This window comes from Ornithodoros turicata, unplaced genomic scaffold (assembly GCF_037126465.1).
Source record: "Ornithodoros turicata isolate Travis unplaced genomic scaffold, ASM3712646v1 ctg00000882.1, whole genome shotgun sequence".
NCBI lineage: Eukaryota > Metazoa > Arthropoda > Arachnida > Ixodida > Argasidae > Ornithodoros > Ornithodoros turicata.
Window position 1 is genome coordinate 470524 of NW_026999409.1, and position 24680 is coordinate 495203.

At 43.5% G+C, this 24680-nt stretch overlaps 1 long non-coding RNA gene across 1 annotated transcript in view; it reads left to right on the top strand.

Annotated features, from left to right (window-relative positions):
* Positions 1–490: 490 nt before the first annotated feature.
* The window catches only part of LOC135375492 (uncharacterized), a 37776-nt gene continuing 13586 nt past the window's right edge, over positions 491–24680 (top strand). The window contains exons 1-2 of the long non-coding RNA XR_010417256.1: positions 491–774; positions 990–1054. This is a non-coding gene — a long non-coding RNA (uncharacterized LOC135375492). The remainder of the gene's footprint in view (positions 775–989; positions 1055–24680) is intronic.

Below are 24680 nucleotides of genomic sequence, written 5' to 3' on the forward strand. Positions count from 1 at the left end.
GTCCATTTTAGGTGGACCTTACTAACACTCAAATGTGTATTTCCAGATATGCTTAGAGCTGTTCCTACATGAAAGAACCTATACCTACTCGTTTTAAATGTTGCAAACGATATTGAACCTCAACAAATAAAACAACGATGCCAGTTGTCTCTCGTGAAGCAACATTGAATGCAAGACAATGCTACTTCTTGGTCAACCAGTGAACCTCTTCATGCGTACACTGTAAAACCGGTCGCGGATCAAGGACGGATAAGAGGCGCATATTGTGCTGTTGTTGTTAATTTTCTGCCAGCCTTATCCGCACACCACCGAAACGTTAACAACAACAAAAAGGACGCAATAACAAGACAAAGAAAACAAGCTTCCCGCACGTGTTCACTGAAAGAAAAGTGGACGTATTCCTTTGTTTTGTTTGTTGAGTGCCACGCGAAACAGTGCAGCGGATAGAATCGTGGCGGTTACCAATGTTCCCAAGTTCGCAGCTGTGTCCTTGCTGCAGGTTGCATCATGTCGTGCAACGGTCGGCGTCTTGGTGGTGGTTGGTTAGGCGGACGCCACTTTTATTTCTGAAGCAGTTTGTCGGTTTGTCTCCTTGGCTGTGATACATTGTGACATCGCCGGCGTTGTAGAATACCGGTGTCTAGACTGATGGGCAGTATGAACGCACCGTTGACATCGTAGAACTTTCGAAGAAATAACGACGTTGTCAGTACAACTTTTTCAGCCGGGCATCAGTGCACAGTTGGTATCCGCCGATCGGCCATGAAAATGCCGGTAAGCAACAGGTTGCGCATTGTGTACCTTTTCGAGCACGTTTATACGAAATATTGTCCATACTTGCAGCACAACCATCTCTCGTAGTTGCCTCAGACGAAGAAAATGATGTTCTGCGCGTCTATACCGATAATTCACCTTTCTGTGATTGCGTTTCTACGTCCTGTTGCACTTGCGTTTAATTTTCCTCCGTGTGAAACTTCTCTTTCTTTCAGACTTAACTGGTGACACTCCGTTCTCCGACTACACTGGGGGGAACACTGTGATCTGAATATTTCGGGTAAGCACATTTCGAATTATTCCCAGCAGGTCGTGTTCGTTTCCTGAGATAGCTTAAAGGTAAGCCCTTATCAACTCGTGTCTATGCCGCACTATTTAATTCTCAATAATAAATTGGAAAGGGAGGCACATGAAGACGATAAAAAACGACACTTGAATGTAGAAGAGTGTGAGCATGTGAATGTGTGTCACAAATTATTCGGTTAATTGTAGAAATGCTTAAATGTCTGCACTGATTTTTTTTTCTTTTTTTACAAACCTGGGTGTAGAGAGACTCCTATGCAGAGTATACATGCGTCTTATTGGGATCGCGATTAATGTGGATTCAGTTGCGAACTTGCATTGTAATGCAGGAGAAACAGTTTTGTCTTGCCTTCATATTTTGGCGACTTCATGGGCGCCAACTTAATTCCTTACCATCCTAAGTGTGTACAGCAGCGATCATAACTGCACTCTTGTTTTAGTTCTGTTGATTATAATCTACTGAGAGATATCATATTCACTGCATTCTACCAAAGTGAGAATGGACAGACATCATACTCAGATTACTTTTATCGGGGACCCCCTGTTTTATAATATATGCGTCTATGTCCCTATTGCACCTTATAAAGTGCCTGTATCTGGGTTATATCTTACCACTGCCACTTCCATACTTGTGCTTGGTGTAGAGCGTTTTGTATCCTGAATGTAAAAGATTACACTTTTCATGTGATGATTCATTGCAGTAGCTGGGTCATAAATTGCTACAAAATTTGAATGATTCCTGACTGGCAATTACAAATCTGCCACACTTCAACACATATACACATAAAGAAAATATCAATTTAGATGCGTGATACTTCTGTTCTATTACTTCACGTGCTCGTGTACAGTGACAAGAACCAAAAAAGGATTGTTTCTACATAATGTACGTATTTCTGAACTACTATCCCACTCCACTATTGTGGCTGTTTGTGGCCAAATAGATTATTATAGATTCATGTAACCATGCACACCATCCATGAGAGACAAATGTATACCCACCATTGCTGTTCCAACAGTCGACGAATGAAAGAGATGCTGAGGTTTGCATGGGGTACACTGTAATCATGAATAAATAAACAAGACATTTTGGTTGCCACTGTCTTGCAATTTCAAGAAGCCATCACATCAGGTATCTACTTACATACTCCTCAAACGGATTCTGTGCAATGTTGTTAGTGTCGAATCCTGCACCACCCTATGTTGGTACAAATAATGAAGACACTTTGTTAGTGGTGTTTTCTATGGTACATGATAGACGAGACAGTTGTAGAATTTATTTCAAATATTGCTGTGGAGCGCCTACGCAAATGAGCAGCACAGTCACATTAGAGTTTTCTTCATGTGCCAAGTAGGAAGTGTCCACATTTTCTGTGCATAAGCTGGACTGGTCCATTGAGCCTAGACTTTCCTGCCATGTTGTGATGAAATTACAGGTAGGTTAAGTACTTTCAAGAGCACTACGTGAAGCATCTTCCACAGTACAACTAGTCTGACAGTTCACCTGAGAGAACGGAGTGACTGATGTGTATAATGCAAATACAAAAACTCATCCTGTAGCAAAGGGTATGGGAAAGGACAACTCACGTCAACTTCCATTGTATGTATGCCAGGGACCTCAGCAGCTGTGCATTCCACACTTGAGCCTGGGTGGCTTGTCCCGTGTATTGTCTCCTGAGTGGGCTGTTCTTCCTATTGGCACAGGAGAAATATCATTTCATTTCTCTATTGTTGCAACCAAATTGATATACAAGCAGTAAATACTGAGACATCTCCTATAGTTCCAAAAATACTTTCAAGACCTTAGCAAAAGAAATCAAAACTTAAACGACTAATTCATTGAGCAGCAGAACAAGAAATGCATGCTTTACTTGAGGTTTCTTGTTCTGGTGCTCGATGAATGTTAGTAGCGCAAAATGGGACTTTTCAATAAGAGTTAATTTTTGTCAGAAACACAATCGGCAGATTTAAAGGAGAGGGTGTCATATTCCTGCCGCGGCAATAAGTCACAAACATTCTGATGGTATAATGAACAAATTCGAACTCATTTAACAAAGCACCGCACCAAATTGTCACAGACTTACGTGAGAAGTCCAAGGGAATATCTGGGGAACAGCACCCGCTCGGCACCCGCACACGGTTCAACGATCTCCCGAAATCCTGAGCCCGAAAGTGCTTCGAACATAGCTTGCTCGTTCTCGGCTTCGATGCCCAGTCAGTTCTTCGAATTGCGCAGACCCACGCATCTCTTTGGGCATTATCTCACGGGGGGGAGGGGGGAAGCTGCGTGGAATAAATGGACAACACGGAGCTTAGATATATACGTTTCTAGCTGCGACGACAACGCAGTTATGAAACGAATACACGCACTCCCGAAATTCAACAGTCTTTGCAAAAAAACTTACTCATGCAATGTGATTCCGGCCTCCGCACTGCTCCTCGACGAACGAGTGTGGCACCCCGGACAAGAGTATGTCACCATAATCGAAATCCGAAAACCTTAATCCTTCATGCAGCCGTGAACTTCCTAAACTTCCAAGCCTCCACGCACACCGCCATAAAACCGAAACAGGTGTGGATCACGTGACCGGGCAACTAGATGGGTGTGGCATTGCCAGGAGCGACCGCTAAAAGGGTCCCACGGCCCTCTGTGCTTATCGCCTTCTCCTTAGTTTCCTACCTCCATGTGATGTTCGATGCACAGAGAACGAAACGAAAGAAGTCAAGCGGCCAAGCCAAGAGTGCATGTCAAGCCAAAGACGGATAAACCTAGAGCAGTGACGTCGGTGCGCACGTGCGCAGGGTTTGCCGACGATATGACTGATCTGAAAAAATTGTTTTTCTAAAAAACTACAAACAGTTGGACCAAGATATTTCGCACACATATTCTGTGTTCGCAAATGAACATACAGTGTGAGTATCACTCTGTTCTGCGGGACTTTCAAAATCAGCGTATCTGAGCTTTAAGAAGGCACTGTCGCATACTTTACGGAGGCCTACCAAGACAAGGATGTTAGACCCGGCACGGCGCCTTGCACCACCTCTCAGGCCACGCATTCGTCATGGTACACCTTGGTGTGATACAATGCATCAAGCTGCCTTATACCATTGTCACACGGGCAGCGCTAACCGCGGTTAAGGCAACCTCTGTTACGTGTAAACGCGGTTCGCCGCAGTCACACTCCCGTCTGAACGCAGGTAACGCTTATGGGAATCCGAGCTTGGCAAACTTCGGTTTCGCGATTACAATTTCCCAAACGTCAATACGCGTGTAACGACATTTCCCGCAAATAATCATGCGCGTACCGTGTATTTATCAGCATTATGCCCTTTTTTTCATGATATACGGCGTAATCAAAATATACCTGCTGCTTGTGTGACAATCACGTGGTCACTACTAACATGTCACAAACTACCGTGTGACAACGACAAACCGTTTGGCTCAGGATAACCGCGGTTTGGTCGGGTAACGGCGGTTAGCATAACCGCAGTTAGGACTGGCCGTGTGAAAAGGGTATTGCAAACACCGCTCCGTATCTAGCTGAAGGGCTGACAGTGACGGGGGCGTCCACAATGGTGTCGCGAGAACAGTGGTGGTGCTTTACAAATAGGCTTACCAAGCTTTATTGCACGTATGCGCTTTTCCAGGCCAACAGGTGCGATGCACACAACCTGCGTCCCATCGGATGTTCTATCATATTCCCGGTACAGTAGTGGCAGTGCAGGTGCAGTCATGACTGTGTACAATGTTTCCGTGCTTCGTTCTCGTAGCGTGTTATTCCCTGTAACGAGGGCACGCATCCTGATTCCACTTTTCTTACTTCTCGTTATACTTAGTTCGCCTTGGCTACTAAGCTGGTAAGTCTATATAGAAAGAGCAGAATCTTAGAACAGGTTGCGACTAGACGACAGAATACTTCCTGCAGAAATTCGTGGATAGTTTAGGTGTATGTAGTTTCCACATATTATGAGGGCCTTTTTGGAAGTTGGATACTGCGCTCGAATACAAAGAGGGCGTAGTCATTCAAAGGTACATCTATTTGGAGGAAACGGAGCCATAAAGAGTACATGCGTTTTCGTTGTCTTTTTTGTTAGCTTTTTTATTTGTTTGTCTTGTGTGTGTGTGTGTGTGTGCGGGGGTGACTTCAGTTTTAAAACGTCCTCTGCCTGATTTGGAAAGGAGGGTACATCATATACGGGGTATTCATGATCAACATGCAACAAATGGGTGCATTATATGAGACATTGATGAAGCACAAGGGAACCCATACCTTCATTTGAGAGGCTTCTGCCTTATATAACGACGGAAGTAAGGGTTTTTTTTTTGTTTCTTTTTTTTTTTTTTTTTCAAATCGTTTATTTGCTATATGAGGAGGATTTTTAGCCACCATTCGTTCTTGTTCAAGGGACAGTTCGCTTTCGGAATGAAAACAAAATTTTTGTTAAAGTCCCAGGACAGATTTCGTATTCCGAAGGCACGGAAAATTTGGTTGGCTGAAAAGTGGGAAAGGCGAATCAGTGACAAAACCAAAACTAACAAGAAAATGAGCTTTCTGGACCAGACCGCTTTCCAAGGCCCTCTGTTATCGGTATCTCTGAATGTGACACGGCAGCGTCTGTCGCCTGCAAAAAAAAAAAAAAAAAATTCCGTGATCTGTTCGAACGGTTAGAAGTATTTCTACGAAGGTCACGTTCGTCCCTTACAAGTATGGCTGCAGCATGTACCAGTTGTCTCGATCGTGCGTTGTTGTATTCAGTTGTACGGTCATGGCGTAGAGAATGTTGTGCGCTTCAAAAATAAATTGCGTACAAATGCACAAAGTGAGATAAGCTTCTTTGGGTACGAAAGCAAAGAAATCGGGTCCCGATAATGAGATCCCCTCATCCATGTGCAGCGTGATTCGACTTTACCGAGTTGTACTATACATCGAAATTTATCAAATCCTGCCTTAGCAATGTGGTGTGACCAGCGGCATGGCCGAGCGGACTAAGGCGACCCGCTAGTTCGTGGTAGCCAAGGTCGTGCTGCAGACTGGGAGGTGATGGGTTTGAATCCTAACACCGACTGTGCTGTCTGAGGTTTTCCATGGGTTTTCCCGAGACTTACCAAACGAATGTCGGCAATGTACCCCCTGAAGTCGGCCCAGGATGCATACTAGCCCCCTTTATTGTTTTTATAAACAGTGTATAAAAAAGACTGATAACGGTATGAACAAACATCCAGGAACGCTACCCTATTGTTAGGCCCCGTAATACATAAATGGGGACGGATAGCCACCTGCATCTTCATTCCGATGAGGGAGTCCGGATAGACTCCGAAACATCAATGCGTTTGCTATATTTTAGCCTGTTGTGTGCGCTGTGAGTCTTTTACCGCTTTTATAAACCGGCGTTTTCCTGACGTTTTGTCAATCTTCAACTTAAAGTTCCTGAGCTACAAGGAGGACAGTGACAAAGTTGAGAGGTATGCTGGAATTGAACAGGGGATCGCATTACCAAACCGCGTTTTCTTTGTTGTCTTTCATGCTTACGTAAATTTGCTGGTTGCTATGCAATTTAATAATTTAATTGATGGTTGCTATATGCACGCTACATTTTCCACACATAACTATACTATTAAATACAACAAGTCCGCATGATACATCCGATGCATACTACAATGGTATTATAGGGGACGAATGACGCCTCCGTAGAAATACTTTCAGCTGCTCGATCACGTCACGGGAATGTTCTGTTTCCAGGCAGGTGGTCGGTGAAACCTGCCGCGTCATTCAGAGATGGCGGTAACGCACGGAGAGCGCCTTTCAAAATGGGCGGGCCCAAAAGGCTAATTTTCTCGTTCTTTTGGTTTCGTCACTGATCTTCCTTTCCCACACTTGATCCAATCAAAATTTCCGTACCTCCGGAAAACAAAAATATGTCCCGGGGCTTTAACGTTCACGTTAACGTTCAATTTAAGTTCAACTAACGTTCTATAATTAAGGTTCTTGAAAGTGCACTATGATACTGTCAGAGTACACTTAGGTGAATCACAAGGAATAATGAATTAATGCAACACCTTGAGGCAGAAAAATTAAACCAACTTAAAGAGGCACCAAAGTGCAGACATTTTTCTTCGCGGAAAGAAAGACGCCGTTGGCCTGACAGCGAGACAAAAGGAACGGGAGCCATTTGTTCCGTCCTTCATGATTGATGAGCGAAAGAAAGAGCAAAGCTACGTTTTCCTTCCCCCTCTCCTTCTTAAGAAGGCCGAGAATGTGGAGCGCGCTATGGTGTATGGTGGTGGTGAAAGGGCTCTCCGATGTCGGCCTCACAGAGGTGAGCGCGCTGTGATTACTCTCCCCATACGTTTTGTCCAATCATCGTGGCAGATTGTTTGAGCAGACCAATTAGCCCTTATAAAAAAAGTTACGTCTTTCTGACAGAAAGTCTGCAGAACTTAAGTAACCTGTGCCACAGAAAGCCTGCAGATATTTAACAGACTTTCTGTCACCTATGTCACCTCTGTAAGGGCAATTGGTACACATCCCCCTGCAGAAATTCTGCAGACCTCCTGTGGACAGAAAGTATGCAGAAAATGTGCAGCTTGTCTGTCACCTCTGCGGTGTACAATGTATCAGTGTCTGCTGAAAGTCTGCAGCAATTCTGCAGCTATATGCACTAAACTGTATCTACTGCAGGATTGCAAGAGGACTTAATATAACAACATAAGTATGGATAGATTAAAAAAATATGTTTATTCATTCAGTTTCTATATTCTTCTGCGACAGCTTCTGGAGCATGGAGCACAGACTTCGCTTGATTAGTGCATCTGAGCACTTAAATGTACTGCACGTGTGTTCTGCAAAAAAAAAAAAAAACAGTCAGTGCTTTATAAATGACAGAGGTACAATTTGGTCATGGGACAGAGCTTGACACACATTCCTTTCCCCACTCCAAATATCTTCATGAGCGACCTACTGCATTTTCAAGAACATGTCTAAAGCATGTGATATGTTCATAAGCATGTTCTATGCTATGTGTTCTATGATCATAAGCATGTGACACTTGCTGACTACCAATCACAACACAAAAGGAATAAAAAATGTGGAAGAGTGAGTTATGAAGCAGCAGATCTAACGAGAAACTTATGGTGTATTAGTGAGAACGAATTAAAAGAGCAACAGTACAATTGTTTGCCATCACAACCCCAAATAGAAAGCGAACATACCGAGGACTGCGTTCACGCGCCTGCTGTCTAGCGCAGGCTTGACTTCCCTCTCTTTGTAGCTGTTTGCCTGCTTCCCAAACAGTGACTTATTCATCATTTCTTCGTCTGTGAAGACTACCCTCATGAGTGACCTGGCAAACTTGCACGCCGTGTCCTTGTATGTCTCCTCTAACCTTGTGAGTGCGGCCTTAGAGACCGCGACTCCATGTCCGATGTCTACCTGTAAAGCAACACAGCAAACGAGATGAAGGAAAGAGATCCCGTCCATTTCCCAACCCAGTGTCTTGTGAGAGTTTTCCCAACACCAAGGGCGGGATGTAATGCATTACCAAATAATGCATCCATTATGAAGTAACACATTACCAGTAATGCACTACTTTTGAGTAATTATAATGAATTATATTTTGACTAAGTAGTGCAGGGTGGCATTATTCATTAGTTTCATCCAATGTCCACTGCACCACACATCCAAGTTTTTACAACCTTCCTCTAATGAACTAAGGGAGACGGAGAAGTGCCCAGCCTAGGGCATTCTTCAAAAGGTCAACAGCCAGGGGTTACAAGAACGAAAAACCGAGACATGGAACATATAGACAAACACAAAAAAGGTGCCATCAGTGTCCACATGGAGATATCACCTTTTTCTGTAGACTTTGTGGTAAAGGAGAATCAACACACCAGGAACGTAGCCCCTGTATAGGGCAATAAGTGACAAGTCCACTAGTGATTGGCTCTTATGGCCTTTACCCTGTCTGTCTGTCTTGTGCTGACACAGGTCATTTTTCTGTCAGGACAGAACTGTAGAGCTAGGCATAGGGAAATGGTACCAAGAAGTCTGAGTAGATATGCCCCTTCTGTGTGCCAGTTTAGTGTGTATTTCAAGCAGTTCATTGCGGTGGGAGAAGTTTTACAGTTATCGGTAAATCATGTGCCCCGTGAAAAAAGAAAAAAAACACTCGACTAGTGTGACTCTTCCAACCTCTTCGATCTCATGCTCTGTGTACATTCTCTTGACACAGCTTTTTTTTTTTTTTTGTCTTCAAGTTAACTGATACCGTGTAAGCCCCTCTGATGAACTCGAGCGGTGGAAGTTGGATTGGGATTGCAGCCGAGAATCGCTAGATGGGTTCCCAACAAGAGACTGTCGTAAGGCTAGCAGATGACAGAAAACTTTAAGCATCACCTGCTACCATGCAGCAATCAATCTACAACCAGGTTAATTTCTGCAGGAAGTTAGTGGCGTTGATTAGCTGAGGGGGATATTCAGGCGGCTATTGCCTATAACTAATAAAGCAAGGAAAAAAAAGTAATGCATTGCAGGTTTGAGACCTATGCCCTAAACCTGTCTGCTGTTTATTCGACGACTCGCCGGCCCATTTCGCTTCGTGACAATATAAATTTAATGCCATTACTTGATGGTCTTTACTATTATGGTAAAGATGTAAGTATGGCTATCAATATTTCAGAGGAGGCCCCGTCTTCAGGACAGGAAGACATGGTTGAACTCACATGCGTACAAGGTCATGCACATTAAAGTAGTACCTTGCCTTTTTTGTTTGGGGTTCATGTCTCAGAGTCCCCACGGTCCCCACAATGTGGTAGTCTGTGCTATCACAGCTGATTTCACTCAGCATAACACAGTAACTGTGATCGCCCTAGTTATTCGCCTATTAGAACAACAACAATAACCAAGTTTGCAAGCCCCCAGGCAAAGCGCAGGGTTACTAACCTATTCTGTAGAAGAGCCTATCCTGAAACTTTGATCTTTACTATGCTGCTTTTGTCATGCAGTGCTAACTCAACAGCAAGATCTAAAAACATTCGGAAATGAACCTACATAGTTCTTGGATTTCAATGCTAGCTTTCCCTGTTATAAGAAAATGAAGTTTTGCAACAGTGACAAATCTGTAATTAAAAACATGATGCAAAGGCTGCAGACTACAACTCAAATGCTGCATTACCAATTGTAGGCTACTGTCTCAGCCGGACTGTGACATCAGTGGTGGTACACGGCATTTGAACATTGCCCATGGCATCTGACTTATAAATTCATCAAATATCAAAGAATTTCAGTTCGGCATTGTGTAGGTAGGTAGATGAATGGTGATGTTGAATACGAAAAAATAATTATCAGAACTTACCATGTTCAGTTCAGAAACTGTGGTCTCCCCCACGCCTTTCAAATCTCGAATGACACGTTTGAGTGTCCGCACGGTCTTTTGCAAGTCTGCATAAAAATAGAAGCATAAGTAACGGACGATAACACACAGAGCATAAGTAACACCACTTGTGCCAAAGCCTGGAAACCGGCTACAAACACGCTGTAAAAAAAAAAAAGAGAGAGCGACAAGGACAAGAAATAATAAATAAAAAACAATCATCCTTTTTTAAGCAGAAATGTGCAGGTGTAAACATTTTGCAAAATTTTCTGTTATTGGGGTGAACCATGTGGTGTTTTGATTCTCTGTGTTCAAACTTCAAAGGCTTATTGGTTTTGTTAAAATCATCACAGATGGAAAAAGAACATTACCACACAGGTCCTGCTGCTCTTCAAGCTTCCGCTTAAGGCGACTGTTCTCTTTTTCGGCTTCCTTCAGCTGATCCAAGTGCGTACAGCAACTACTGTGCTGCAAAGGGGAATAACATTTAAGTCAGAATCACCGCGATTGGAATCCGTTACGGTGGTGAAGAAATGAACGACAAGGGCTAGCGGCATAAGGTGCATTCTTTCAGTGCGTTGCCAACTAAAACGTATGTTTGACATGTAACACACGCTTGAACACCCTGAAAACCCTGCAGCCACGTGCATTCCGCGTGAACTACGAACGGCTGTGAAGGGAATACTATTGTGCGTGCACAGTTCACTTTCTTCACAATGGCCCTACCACTTTACTTTCCACTAACCTGTGTCGTGTTATGTGCCGAAGCGCGTGACGCCAGACGGTTTCTCTTCCGCTCTAGTTTCTTTTCCTCTCCTGCAAGCGTTAGAAACATTGTTAAATGCACACGAGGGACATAAACCATATAGCGGACACAACTTACCTGCAGCCACCAAATAGGCATCTGCTGGCGGCTCTCCCGTTTTCCACATCACCTGATATATTCGCCCTACCAGCGTCTCTACAATTGACGGGTCAGACATTATTTGTGTCGCAGTAGCTACGTCGGTCATGAACCGTGTCGGGTAGACATCCCAGGCCTCGGCTGTTACCCATTTCACCAAGATGTGGCTCATTTTTCCACTGTCAGTCGTCGTCAAGTAACAAACCACGTGGAGCAATGTACAATGTCGCTTGGCAAGAATTGAACTGGGCGCCGAGAAATCTGGGTCACCGCATTGTTGCATTGCTTTGGCTTCTTTGCTTCACGGCTTGGCTATTGGCTTTCACGTAATTTGGATTTATGTAATATTTTGAATTAACCTTTCATCCTTTGATTCTGGATTTTATGTACGTGAACGAAGAGGATATGAATATATAATACTTAAATGCTGGCCTTGGATACGATTAAAAAACTCTCGACGAGTTCCATGGTTCGATCAGGCTCGACGGGCTGCTGTAGGAGTCTTGCAATCGACATCGCCCAACGTGACAAGTGACGAGCGAGCGTAGCGTGATAAGGCAGTAGTTACTTTTCCCTTCTTTCCTTCCTAGTAGTTTCTTCTTATTCCCGCATGCTGAATCGTCACTACAAAGCATGCGCAATCAAGCGGGAGTGCGATGTGTGGATTTTTCTTCTTACAGCACATACGCGTAAGCAGAACTTTCGTCTGCATCGTTTCGTCGTATCGTTGATGTGTGACTGACTTTACGGGTACCGTCCATAATGCCAAAAAGGTATCGCCAGTGGATGTTTGACGACAATGCTTCGAAACCACGCAGTACACGTATCAGGCATGCCAAAAATGCTGCTATTCGTTCAGGCAACGTAAATGGGCCTGTTACAGAAGGTGACAGCGAAGATGATAGTCAGAGCGACGGTACCGAGGAGAATGATATGGATACATCTTGCCAAGGATCGAATGAAGACTCAGCGGGAAACCCGGTTTCAGACACGGTATGTATTTGCCATTCTACGCTGCGTGAGTGGAAATTTTCGCGGCGATGTAACTTCAATTTCGCGATCACCACTTTTTCGCTAAATTAAAGTAACAACATATTCCAAGAGCATATGCACCTACACTTACACAACAAGTTCGTAAGACAGTGAGAGATGCATGATGTATGAGGTGGTGCATACAAATAATCCCACCCACAGCATCCACATACACACATTACTGCTGAAAAAGATGGGGGATAGGACAGCGCACTGCCACTGGAATAAGCGTTCTCTGAACCAGCATCCAGATGAGCAGTTATACTTGTAGTCCCATCTGGAACGCTGGTGCCGAAGCCCGGGAACAAACTAGGGACCTCGATACGTATCAGATGCCGAACCCAGCAAACAAAAGGCATACAACATTATTTTCACTCGTGGAGTGGCACGTGCACGACACATCTGGAATAGGTATCGAGGATGTCCATGCATCAAATTCTACCTGCATTCCGACGATTCATTGCAAGGCGAGGTTTGCCATCTGTTGTAATGTCTGATAATGGCCGCACCTTCCACCATACCACCCGCCTCCTATCCATGCTCTCTTCACCTGACATCCCAACCAGCAGTCATACTTGTAGTCCCATCTGGAACAATTACATCTATTGCGCTGCTAAAGCTACCAGATTTAGCTCTCCCTGTTCGAAACATATGCCTTCAGTCTCCTGTAACCACTAATATTATTCAGTAAATTACATATTTTAGTACAAAGATACATTCATAAACCTTAAAAACAATTGGTTGATCCCACAACTGTGGTTGCATGTTAACATGTAATGTTCTTCGTGTTTACAGGCCTCCTATTACGATGGTTCCAGACAGCCAGAAAGTCCTCCCACAGATGATATGTCAGACACTTCGTTGTCAGACATCAGTGACAACGAAAGTGACCCTAGCCCAAGGAGACAAAGTTGCACACAAACAGAACTGGTACGTCTTATATGTCATAGGACTTTGCCCCAAATTATGCATTCAGAAATAGCACCATATTTTCCTCTAGAATTTTGCCAAACCATAACTTGGAAAATCAAAAATCTATAAATTACTTTCCATTCTTGCAGGATGAAGAGCTATACCCAGGGTCTCGCATTACAAGAGGTGAAAGTTTGATGTTGATCTTGGGGCATAGCCTTCGTCACAATAGCACAAAAGAGGCGTCAGAGAGCTTGCTCACATTGTTGGAAGCCCACTTACCAGAAGCAGCTTCATTGCCTACCTCCAAGTACCTCTTTTTTAAGCAATTTTCATCTAGCCTTCGGACAATGGTGCATCACTTTTACTGTCCAACATGTCTTCAATATCTTGGTGATGGAGATACGCAGGTGTTCCACTGCGATGCATGTTCTACTGAACTGGACATGAACACACTTCTGAAGGAATCGTGCTATTTCCTTTCTTTTGATATATCTGAACAAGTGAAGGACAAGCTTTCATTATCTGAACTCGACTTCAAACTGCTATCCAGGTCATTGTCATATGATGTAGGTGAAATTACAACCAGTAAAGGCTACCATGACCTGTCAACCTCAGCTAGTGACTTATCAGTCACGTGGAATACAGATGGAGTACCACTGTATGAGTCCTCTGGGTACAGCATCTGGCCATTGCTCCTCCAAATAAATGAGCTTCCTCACGCAGTCCGTACAAAGCACATGCTCCTAGCAGGGCTATGGTTTGGCACAAGGAAACCAATAATGAATTATTTCTTGAAGCCTTTTGTGGACCAAATGAATACCCTGTCCAGCACTGGCTTTGTCTGGACTGATGCTGAAGGAGTCTCACAAACAGTCCGAATCTTCCCAGGCCCGTGTAGCGTGGACACAGTAGCCAGAGCCATGCTCATGAATATGAACCAGTTTAATGGCTCACATGGCTGTGGCTGGTGTGTCCACGAAGGAGAGGTCGTGCAGAAAGGAAATGGCCACGTGCGTGTCTACCCAACTGTGTCACCATGCCCTGTACTAAGAACGCACGAGTCTTTTGTAAATTGTGCCAATGCGGCTGAGGAAGCTGGCGAACCTGTAAATGGCATAAAGGGTCGCAGTGTACTTCTCCTTATGACTTTTTTTTCATTTCCTGTAAACTTTGTTGTCGACTATATGCATGCTGTGTGTGCTGGCTTTGTCAGACACACAACATGCATGTGGTTTGACACCAGAGCAGCCTTCCAGTATAGCCTGGGGTCGAAGGTCAGTCAGGTAGACAGGCGTCTCAACGAGTTGCACCCCATATGGGAAATTTCAAGGTTGCCTCGCTCCTTAACTGTGCGAAAATACTGGAAGGCGTCAGAATGGCAGAACTGGCTGCTATATTACTCTCCTATTGTGTTGCATGGTATTTTACCCTCTCCATATTTTAAGAACTGGATCAAGTTTGTTCGAATTATGCACTTCTTTTTGTCCAACACCATCCCAACAGAGAAGCTGCGGAAAGCTAGGAAAGCCATCTCTGCCTTCCTAGAAGAGTATGAGATGCTCTATGGAAAAGAGCATATGACATTTAATGCACACCTTTTATCACATATACCCGATTCTGTGGCAGTGTGGGGCCCTCTGTGGAATTTCTCAGCATACAGCTTTGAAAGCATGAATGGTCATCTTGTGCGCCTTGTAAACGGCACGCGACATGCACAGTGGCAGATAATTGAGAAGTTCTCTTATCTGTCAAGTCTCCCCAGGCTTTGGAACAGATGTGTGCACCTTGAAAGCAGTGAGACAAAGCAAAAACTAATGCAGTATTTCCTGAAGGGCTACCACTTGCGGAAGTATACACAGTGTAGCAGCGGTGTTGTTTTCTACGGAAAGGGCAAAGTTCAGGACAGGAACATGTTGTACAGTAAGGTGCGCATGAATGCATTCACATATTGTGTTAAATCACTGGACAAATCACGTCGTCATAACTCATACGTACATGTTAATGGTACTTTTGGAAGAATCACTGCAATAATGGCGGTCTGTAATTTGGGGCATGCTCAGTGCAGATGTACTAAGCAAGTAGTGTTTCGAATTTGTGAGCTTGCTGTGGTACGCTCTTTTCTAGATGATATGTGCAGCACAGTCATATGTGAGGTCTCACATACAGATAAGGTTGTCGATGTGGCAGCAGAAAATGTTGAAAAATGTATGGTGTTAGTGGTTTCAGCGAAAACTTTTTTGTGTTGTGTTAAAGATGCCTACATCTTCTCAGCTACATGAAAATGTGCTTGTGTAAAATAGATGTCAAGTGAATGTACATATATGATGTAATGGTCTGGTGTGCATAGTGCACTTGTCTTTATTTTTTGCCTACTCTCTATTTTTGTGAACAATGCTTTGTTTAACATTCTTTTATTTTCATTGTATCATCTATTCTGTTACATGCTTTGTGCAGGCCATTGTACTGGCAGATTTTCAGCGCTCATTTTTGCTTCATATCACATTACAGAACAACTGTGTTCTCCCCCTTCCGTAATTGCAAACATGTCAAAAGTCACCACCAGTATTTAATTGCCAGCTGCCAATGCAGAAAGTAAACAACCCTGTGTAGCCCTTGTAAATATGTATTATCTTTTGTTGTTCTTTTGCAAATATTGTTCTACTGTGGGACAAGTTTACCAGTAACTGTTTAAACATGTATATTGAGGAATGCAATACAGTGATTCAGTATTTGTATTTATCAGCCTGGGAATTGCAGTAGCATATTTCTCTGTGCCTTGCACTGATTTCTTTTGTCAAACAAGCTATGTCATTCTTTTTCTGTTTCATAAAATTACGTCTTCCGTTACACTTATCAACCTCTGTGCTGGGCCCTGCCATCTGAATGTGGAAAATTTCATTTGCATACTCCTGTGCACATTGCACCGATTTCTTTTGTCGAACAACCTATGTCGTTCTTTTTCTGTTTCATAAAATCACATCTTCCGTTACACTTATCAACCTCTGTGCTGGGCCCTGCCATCTGAATGTGGAAAATTTCATTTCCATACTCCTGTGCACATTGCACCGATTTCTTTTGTCGAACAAGCTATGTCGTTCTTTTTCTGATTCATAAAATCACGTCTTCCGTTACACTTATCAACCTCTGTGCTGGGCCCTGCCATCTGAATGTGGAAAATTTCATTTCCATACTCCTGTGCACATTGCACCGATTTCTTTTGTCGAACAAGCTATGTCGTTCTTTTTCTGATTCATAAAATCACGTCTTCCGTTACACTTATCAACCTCTGTGCTGGGCCCTGCCATCTGAATGTGGAAAATTTCATTTCCATACTTCTGTGCACATTGCACCGATTTCTTTTGTCGAACAAGCTATGTCGTTCTTTTTCTGATTCATAAAATCACGTCTTCCGTTACACTTATCAACCTCTGTGCTGGGCCCTGCCATCTGAATGTGGAAAATTTCATTTCCATACTCCTGTGCACATTGCACCGATTTCTTTTGTCGAACAAGCTATGTCGTTCTTTTTCTGATTCATAAAATCACGTCTTCCGTTACACTTATCAACCTCTGTGCTGGGCCCTGCCATCTGAATGTGGAAAATTTCATTTCCATACTCCTGTGCACATTGCACCGATTTCTTTTGTCGAACAAGCTATGTCGTTCTTTTCCTGATTCATAAAATCACGTCTTCCGTTACACTTATCAACCTCTGTGCTGGACCCTGCCATCTGAATGTGGAAAATTTCATTTCCATACTCCTGTGCACATTGCACCGATTTCTTTTGTCGAACAAGCTATGTCTTATAAAACCGGACAAGGTTTGGTATACAAATGCAATTTTTCACATTAACGTGGCACAGCCAAACAGGTATCTCGTTATTTTTCTGTATCTCAAAATCATTTGCTGCATTAACGTTTTTCAGCATGCATGCTCAGAAGCATATTTTCTTACTGGTGAAAAGATCACTCTTTGTATAATTGTACTACTGTGCCTGTGTTGAATGTCCCCATTGTCCTTTATCAGAGCAAGTATTTATACCTATTTTACTGATTTCTGCCAATTAAAAATGTCAAATCATTTGTCAAGCAAGAGTAATTGTCTTTTGATGACCGCAGTCAATCAAAGCACTATCAATCAGTTGTGAACAAAAAGCCTCTTCAGCAGTCATATGGATGAGCAATAATATGAAACATAAGAAGTATACAATAAAATATACATAATAATGAATCATTGTAGTAATTACATAATGAGTTAAGATAACAATTGTGCACACACAGTGTGCAGACAGTCTGCATACACAGTCAGCACATATTCTGCAGAGGCAAAAGCCACTGGGGGTCTACAATATGTCTGAAGAATTTCTGTGGACCTGGTACGCAGGAAGGAGCAGACCGCATAAAAGCGACAGAGTATACAGAAAATATGCTGAAAGTCTGCAGAGAGGTGACATCTATTTTTGTAAGAGAGGAGGCATCTCCGCACTGACGCGCTTCTTGAACAGGAGAAGGACAGCGAAAGCCTACAAATATTTGCACCTTAGTGCCCCTTTCAGGGGACTCTGACCAGAAGTCGGATAAATTTTTCGTTTGCATCTATTACGAAAGTATAATATGGCTTCAAGTAACGCGTGAAATATTTCGGTTGTGCGCGGCAGTGCAGTTTTCCAAACGAGGGACTGAAAACCGGCATGGTTTTCTCCCCTCAGCTCGCGAAATCGGCACCGAAATCTATCCGAACTTCCGCGTGTTTGACGTCATCTCGGGGGTGCATGTCCATTGGAGGATAAACCGCGTCGGAAGTTCCGTTGTTTGTTTGTTAGTGAGCGGTCCCAAAATGAACGTCGAAGCTTGCGTGGCGGAGACTCCGAGCATGGAACTTTTCATCGACCTTGCTGAGACTGAGGAAGAAATTCTGTTGCATGCGAAGCAGTCCAAAAACCTTGCTTTCGAAACGTCGTCAATGCTGCAAACGTGAACCCAAGTCGAAGCTCCACAGTCATCGGGCACACATGAGGCCAACGTGTCCTCATATTTAATCGCGCACTTGTTGTTTTAGGTGCCTGTGTTGTTCATGTATGTGCCTGTGTGTTCATGTGTTCAACACCGAAAGAAATTCAATATGTTCTGTGCTTCAAGGAGCTCGAGAACACTGCAGTACAAGTGCATAACAAATCATAGTCTACTTCAAACTCGTATGCTTCAGGACGTCTCTTCTGAAAGTTGCGTATTTTGAACTCCGGGGACAGAGCGAACCCATGTGCACTCATATTCACAAGTGTCCTTCCGCACAACACACACACACACACATTGGATGGTGATGGGGTGGGCGATTCACCGGCGCTGAGGCGGAACACTGCCCTATTTCGCGTTGGGAGAGGATGAAGGGATGATGATGGGGGGGGGGGCTTTCAAAGAGCCGTCGCCAGACCGGTGGAGCACAAGTATTCCGCCAAAAGACGAAGGCCGTGCGTCTGGTGGGCAGCGTTCGACCACGGACCGAGGATCTTCGCTAGGTTGAACGGCCGCTAGGTTGCACGCTCGTGGTGGTATTGCCCACAAGCCAGGATGAGGTCGCCTTCCGCACAAATTGTACCAAGTAATTTTGATTTCTAAAATGGTACAGCGCACTTAATGTGCAGTGACCAGTTACTGACATAGTTAAACTGAATTTTATGTCGTGTTCTATAGATTATACGTACGTGTATGTAGGAGATACAGATACATCCTCTGTCGCCACTTTGTGAGGTGGGTTTTGCACAGACTTGGGAGAAGCAAGATGATGGCCATGCCGCCCTGTGCAGGGAACAAGATCCAGCATGCTTTCCCCACAGAAAGTACTTGAGGCATGTAGCTGACAGCAGTAAATGTACACTCTAAATCTGATGATCGTTCTATACCTCTCGTGTACCTCTCCGAAGAAGCGGGGATTCGTGGAATGCGATACACAAGCGTGACACCGAAGCGAAGACAGTTAAACAGCGGGTACACAACTGTTCTGGAACGAGGGAGCTGCTGATTCGTAAGGCACACAGCACGTACTGCACACTGTGCCGTGTGAACACGACTTGTACCTCATGCCTTCAAGCATCCCGTACCGCATAAACTCACTTCGCTTATACTTGTTCATTACTTTTACACATTATAATTTTTGTGGATATGGCAAACGTAAATAAAATAAGGTTTCGTTGCCCACACAAGGAACGGAGGATGACTGTCGGGGCCATCATTAGTTACTCCAGAACGGCTGTCACATTTTAGCTATACGAGCTATACAGGGTGTCCCAGAAAACGTGTCATTGAATTATAATAAAAAAACTGCACCACCAGAATCATGCATCAGCACTAGAATCATGCGGTCAGCGGCATTTGTTGTTACTAGCTTTGTGCCCCCTACTGGTGCGAATGTCATGTAACGTAAGTTTAATTATGTAAATTCTTGCGAACTGGACTCGGAAATTCGCCAAGTAAAGGTCACTTGTTTGCTCCACCAATGTGAAGAGCGTGCCGAATTTAGTCAAATTCGTGATAATTGACAGGAATACTGAGGAGCTATCCCATCGAAAAAAATAGCCGAACATCATGCTCTTCGGAGCCCCACGAGCATAGCACAAGACGACTTTTTGAGCGGAATCGCTGTCAGTCCGATGAAAGGAGGTTGGAAACCCAGCCCACAGAGTGATAATAGAAAAAGTGACAGTTTCGGAAATTGTGAAAGAGAAGGCATGATCTCAGCGGAAGCCAGATGCGATAAGCCATGTTCGTGCGTCATGTCTGTCTCTTTCTACTATCCCTGTATGGGCTGGGTTTCCAACCTCCTTTCATCGGACTGACAGCGATTCCGCTCAAAAAGTCGCGTGTGCTATGCTCGTGGTAATGACCTATACAAATTAGTTCCTGCAATCCAAGCACCTACACAGGCCCCCAGAGCTCACCGCACACATGATGTGCGATAAAACCACACAGAACCGGGTGCTATTTTCGTTCACCGTCCTTTGCAAACAAGGCACCGCCAATCTGGTGTGTCGCTGGTTGGTCGCTTTTGGGTGCGCTTCGGTTTTGTGGAAATATACTAGGAAACAGGGAAACTTGCTGGAAAATCCTATACAATATGCAATAAACGGGCGATATACTTATTAGACCAAAAAAAGGGGGAAAAGACAGCCAAACGGGACGTCGGCTTGCTGTTCCGCAAAGAAAAAAGAAAAAGAAATGAAAGAAGATTAAAGTAAATAGAAAAGAACTAGGAAATAACGGATAAACTAACAAACGGTGAAAGAAGGATGAGATTGATTACAGAAGAAGGTGACTTTAAAGGAGTACCCCAAGCAGCACAATGTACTGGAAGTCGAGTGCATTAAGGGTGGACGGTGTGTGTCTTATCAATGTTCTCTGGTGTCATGAATCTGTTAAAGGCCTTTCATCTACCCGTCCACCCCTATTGCACTCGACTTTCAGTGCATTTTGCTGCTTGGGACAGAGGGCCATCCAAAAAAAATTCAGATTAAGACATCTGATGAAAGTGTGTGCGTCATTATACGGAATAGCGCGAAAGGTTTTGGTGTGTGCAATTTGTTTCACAGAAAAAAACTCCCATAAACATAGCTCCGCGCGTTCAGCCTTAAGAGGGCATACCAGCTCTCCGTCCCAATGTATTTCCTATGGAACAGTTTTTGTGCTTTCTCTCGGTAACCGCCGCGCAGATTTTGACGCGGGTGCTTTCATCATAAAGAGGAAGACGAGATGAAACTAGTTACGCTGCAGGATTTCTCATATATGTCGTATGTATTTTACGGCGACGTCACGAATGCGAAAAAAATACACAATTTTTCTCCTCCCTCTTTGAACAGGTTCTATAGCCATTTCGAAAAAACTTTCCATTTACTTTCTCTGGAATTATTTCAGGAATCGATAGACATCAAATTTATATGTCTACCACTTTCCGTTTTTATAAAAAAGCATGAAAAGTGAGTACGGATAGATACCGTCTCAAAGCCCCGTAAACCGCGTCATTCTGTGTCGCCGCCTAGCCGCGCACAGGAAAAACCGCGCGGAACATTTTGACCGTATCCATCCGCCGACCATGCAGCGCGCACGCGCACTGTAGTGATCCCTCTCTCCTCTTTACTTTCATGGACAGCGCACTTCGAGCATGGCCTTGGAGACCAGAACAAAAGCTTACTGCTCGTAAAGGGATTATCGTCAGCCAGTATTGTCGGGGGGGGGGGGGGACGTTGGGTTGACGAGCCAGCGTTGTCGCGGCCCGTGTAAGAGACCACCGAGATCAATAAACCTCTTCTTTTTTCGGTGCGCTTATAGAGAAGTGAGATGAGTTTATCAGCTTGGCATGAAACGTCAATTTGCTCGATTTTGCCGTTTAGGGTTTGTGCTTACTGAGTCAACTGAACTGTCTCATAAGGCTAACGAGAATCTCTCGTATTTACGGTTAGTGGAAGGCCGACTTCACAAACATTCCAGTAACGTTCAACAGGACTGCCCTGTAATGTTCGTAATGTTGAAACAGCCAGCAAGCGGATTACACACAGATAAATGTTTCTTAGGATAACGGTACTTAGAACTGCCAGTTTATTTGTTGTTTCTCTTTCTTTCTTTTATTGATCGATTTATTTTTATCTTTATTATTATTATTTTTCCATGAACGCTCCACGTGAACCAATAAGAAAAATCGATCAAGCGGCCGCTGCACAATTATTTCCGCCCACGCAATGAGCAACAGTCTTTTCTGGAACCCAAATTCACGTTCGCGTAGCAAGGAAAACCAACGACAACCAGCGACAGCGACGGGGGAGGGTGATATATTTATTAGACGAAAAGAAAAAAAAACTGGCTAAAGGTCAGACCAACGGGACGTCGGCTTGCTATTCCAAAAATACATAAAATAAATAAATAAATAAATAAAATTAAGAAATAGGAGATAAATGAAACGGACGCGACGGAACAGCACGTTAGTTAGTTGATTATTAGGTTAGTAAAAGTTCGGTGTTTGCATTTTCATGTTCAGGTTAGTCTAAGTGGGCTTTGGCAGTTTCCGCGCAGAAACAGCCAGATTACATTTATTTACAGTAGTTTATTTTGCAACGGGGACTTCGATCACGTTATTTTGAGATACAGCCAATTTTTCGAGACCGGTTCCCTAGATTTTCCATCTTTCGACAATCTTTGCTAGTTGCACGTTGGATGACCCAAAACCTGTACCCGTCTGTCTTTGCACGGCGCACAAAGGGAGGCCTTCTGAGCAAGATAAGGAAAAACTCCGGGGCACTGGGGATTCTCCGCTGAACTAGTGTCTACGCTGAACGAAAGGTCTGGTGTAAATGTAATGTGAAGTACCCTGTGAAAACCAAGGAGTGTCTAAAAATATAGTACTGAAGTTTCCGTGTAATAATCAGCGCAATTATGAGACGGAAATCGTGCTCCGAGACCTCGTCGCGCGTCAAGTTCCTTTGAATTTATCTTGTTCATTGATACATAAAGATGGAGTTCAAGGGGTTTTAGGAGCTTCCTCCTTCTCCTTTTTTTTTCATTTTTTGAATAGCTGTTGCTAAATGCAATGCATTTATTTAGGCTGACTGAGCCTATCAAAAGGCCGAAAATCATGACGCCGAACTATCATAAGGCCGACAGCCAAAAGACCAAAAAATCATAACGCCGAACTGTCAGAAGGCTGAAAATGGAAAGGCCAAAGAGACACCGGGTGAGCACTCCAGTGAATGACCACTGAATGGGATGGTGTAGATTATGAAAAAGTTTTGTGGCTATTGTATTAGAAATCAAATAACTGGAATGCCTAGCATTTGGTGCTCGCAAATAGACTAGCCAGCGAATATGAAAAACAATAATCTACAATATGTTTACTACGAAAAGAAAGTGTGTGGTGGGTAAAGTGAGGATAATTGTGCATTAAAAGCCCCTGGAATATGGATGCAAGTAAGAACTGAAATCTAGACAGCCGATGAAATACATCACAGCCGACCGAATGTTATCGTTCGCTTTGCGGATTTGTTGAAATTGGGAGACATAGGGTGCTTTTTTCTTTTTTTATGTGTTAATAATGAGTAGTTAAATCTACATTCCATTCAACAAGCAACATAAAATGGATATACATAGTTTGCTGCATTAGTTCGCTAGCGATATTGTTCGCTGGATTCTATAGTACTTCTCTACTGTCAGTCAGACACAGGTGTTACAGTTGTCCTTACATCTTTTTCTGGGCCGATGTTTATGGGTTATAAAAGCTCTACACCCACTTATTCAGGTGTTTCATTGCGGTTTGATTGCATTGAAAATACGGTTCATCAACATAGAAAGTATGAGACAACAACTACAACATCATTATCTGACCGCCACCAACAACAAAACAGAACTATATATGAAATCAAAGTACCAGTATTCCGGTTGAGTTGGGAACTATGTCCGACGATATCCACGTTCAACGATCGTGAAGTCAGAGCCCCGGGATAGTGGGCATTTGCGTTTCATTTCATTGATACGAATACAGAAGGTAATGTGTCATTGCGCTCAGTATTCTGTAGTACTCCCCTTTATAAAAGAACGCAGCTAACATATCTGCCAGAAATAAGTAGAAGGTAGCAGGACCTTGGAAAATCACCAGTGATGAATCACCTCGTGTCATAGTCAATATTTATTTGTTGTTGGAGAACGGGCTAAAGGTCAATCAAACGGGACGTCGGCTTCCTATTCCAAAAATACATACATAAATAAATAAATAAAATTAAGAAATAGGAGATAAATGAAACGGACGCGACGGAACAGCACGTTAGTTAGTTGATTATTAGGTTAGTAAAAGTTCGGTGTTTGCATTTTCATGTTCAGGTTAGTCTTAGTGGGCTTTGGCATTTTCCGCGCAGAAATAGCCAGATAACATTTATTTACAGTACCGTGTTTTCCTGTGTATAACGCGCACTCGTGTATTACGCGCACCCCTAAAAATGAGCCGAATTTGAAAAAACTTCCATGTATAACGCGCACCGGTGCATAACGCGCGCCGCAATGTTGCTACAAGCTTCTGTACTGCCACCAGTATACAGAATGAACCAAGGCGGTGTATAATATGGATCCAGGACAATTGCTCACCGGACAATTGCTCACTGGACAATTGCTCACCGGACAGTTGCTCACCGGACAATTGCTCACCACAGAACCGCTGAAGCCGGACAATTGCTCACCGCCTCTTTCACCGCACTAATGCGTAAGTTTATTTCGCGTTTTTTTGTGATGTGATTTTATTTATCGTTTATGGTGGGTGCTCATATACTTGACTTTTTATTTGTTAGCTGAACTTGGGTGTACCTCGAAATAAAGTGATCGAAATCGCCATTTCAAAACAAACTACTGTAAATAAATG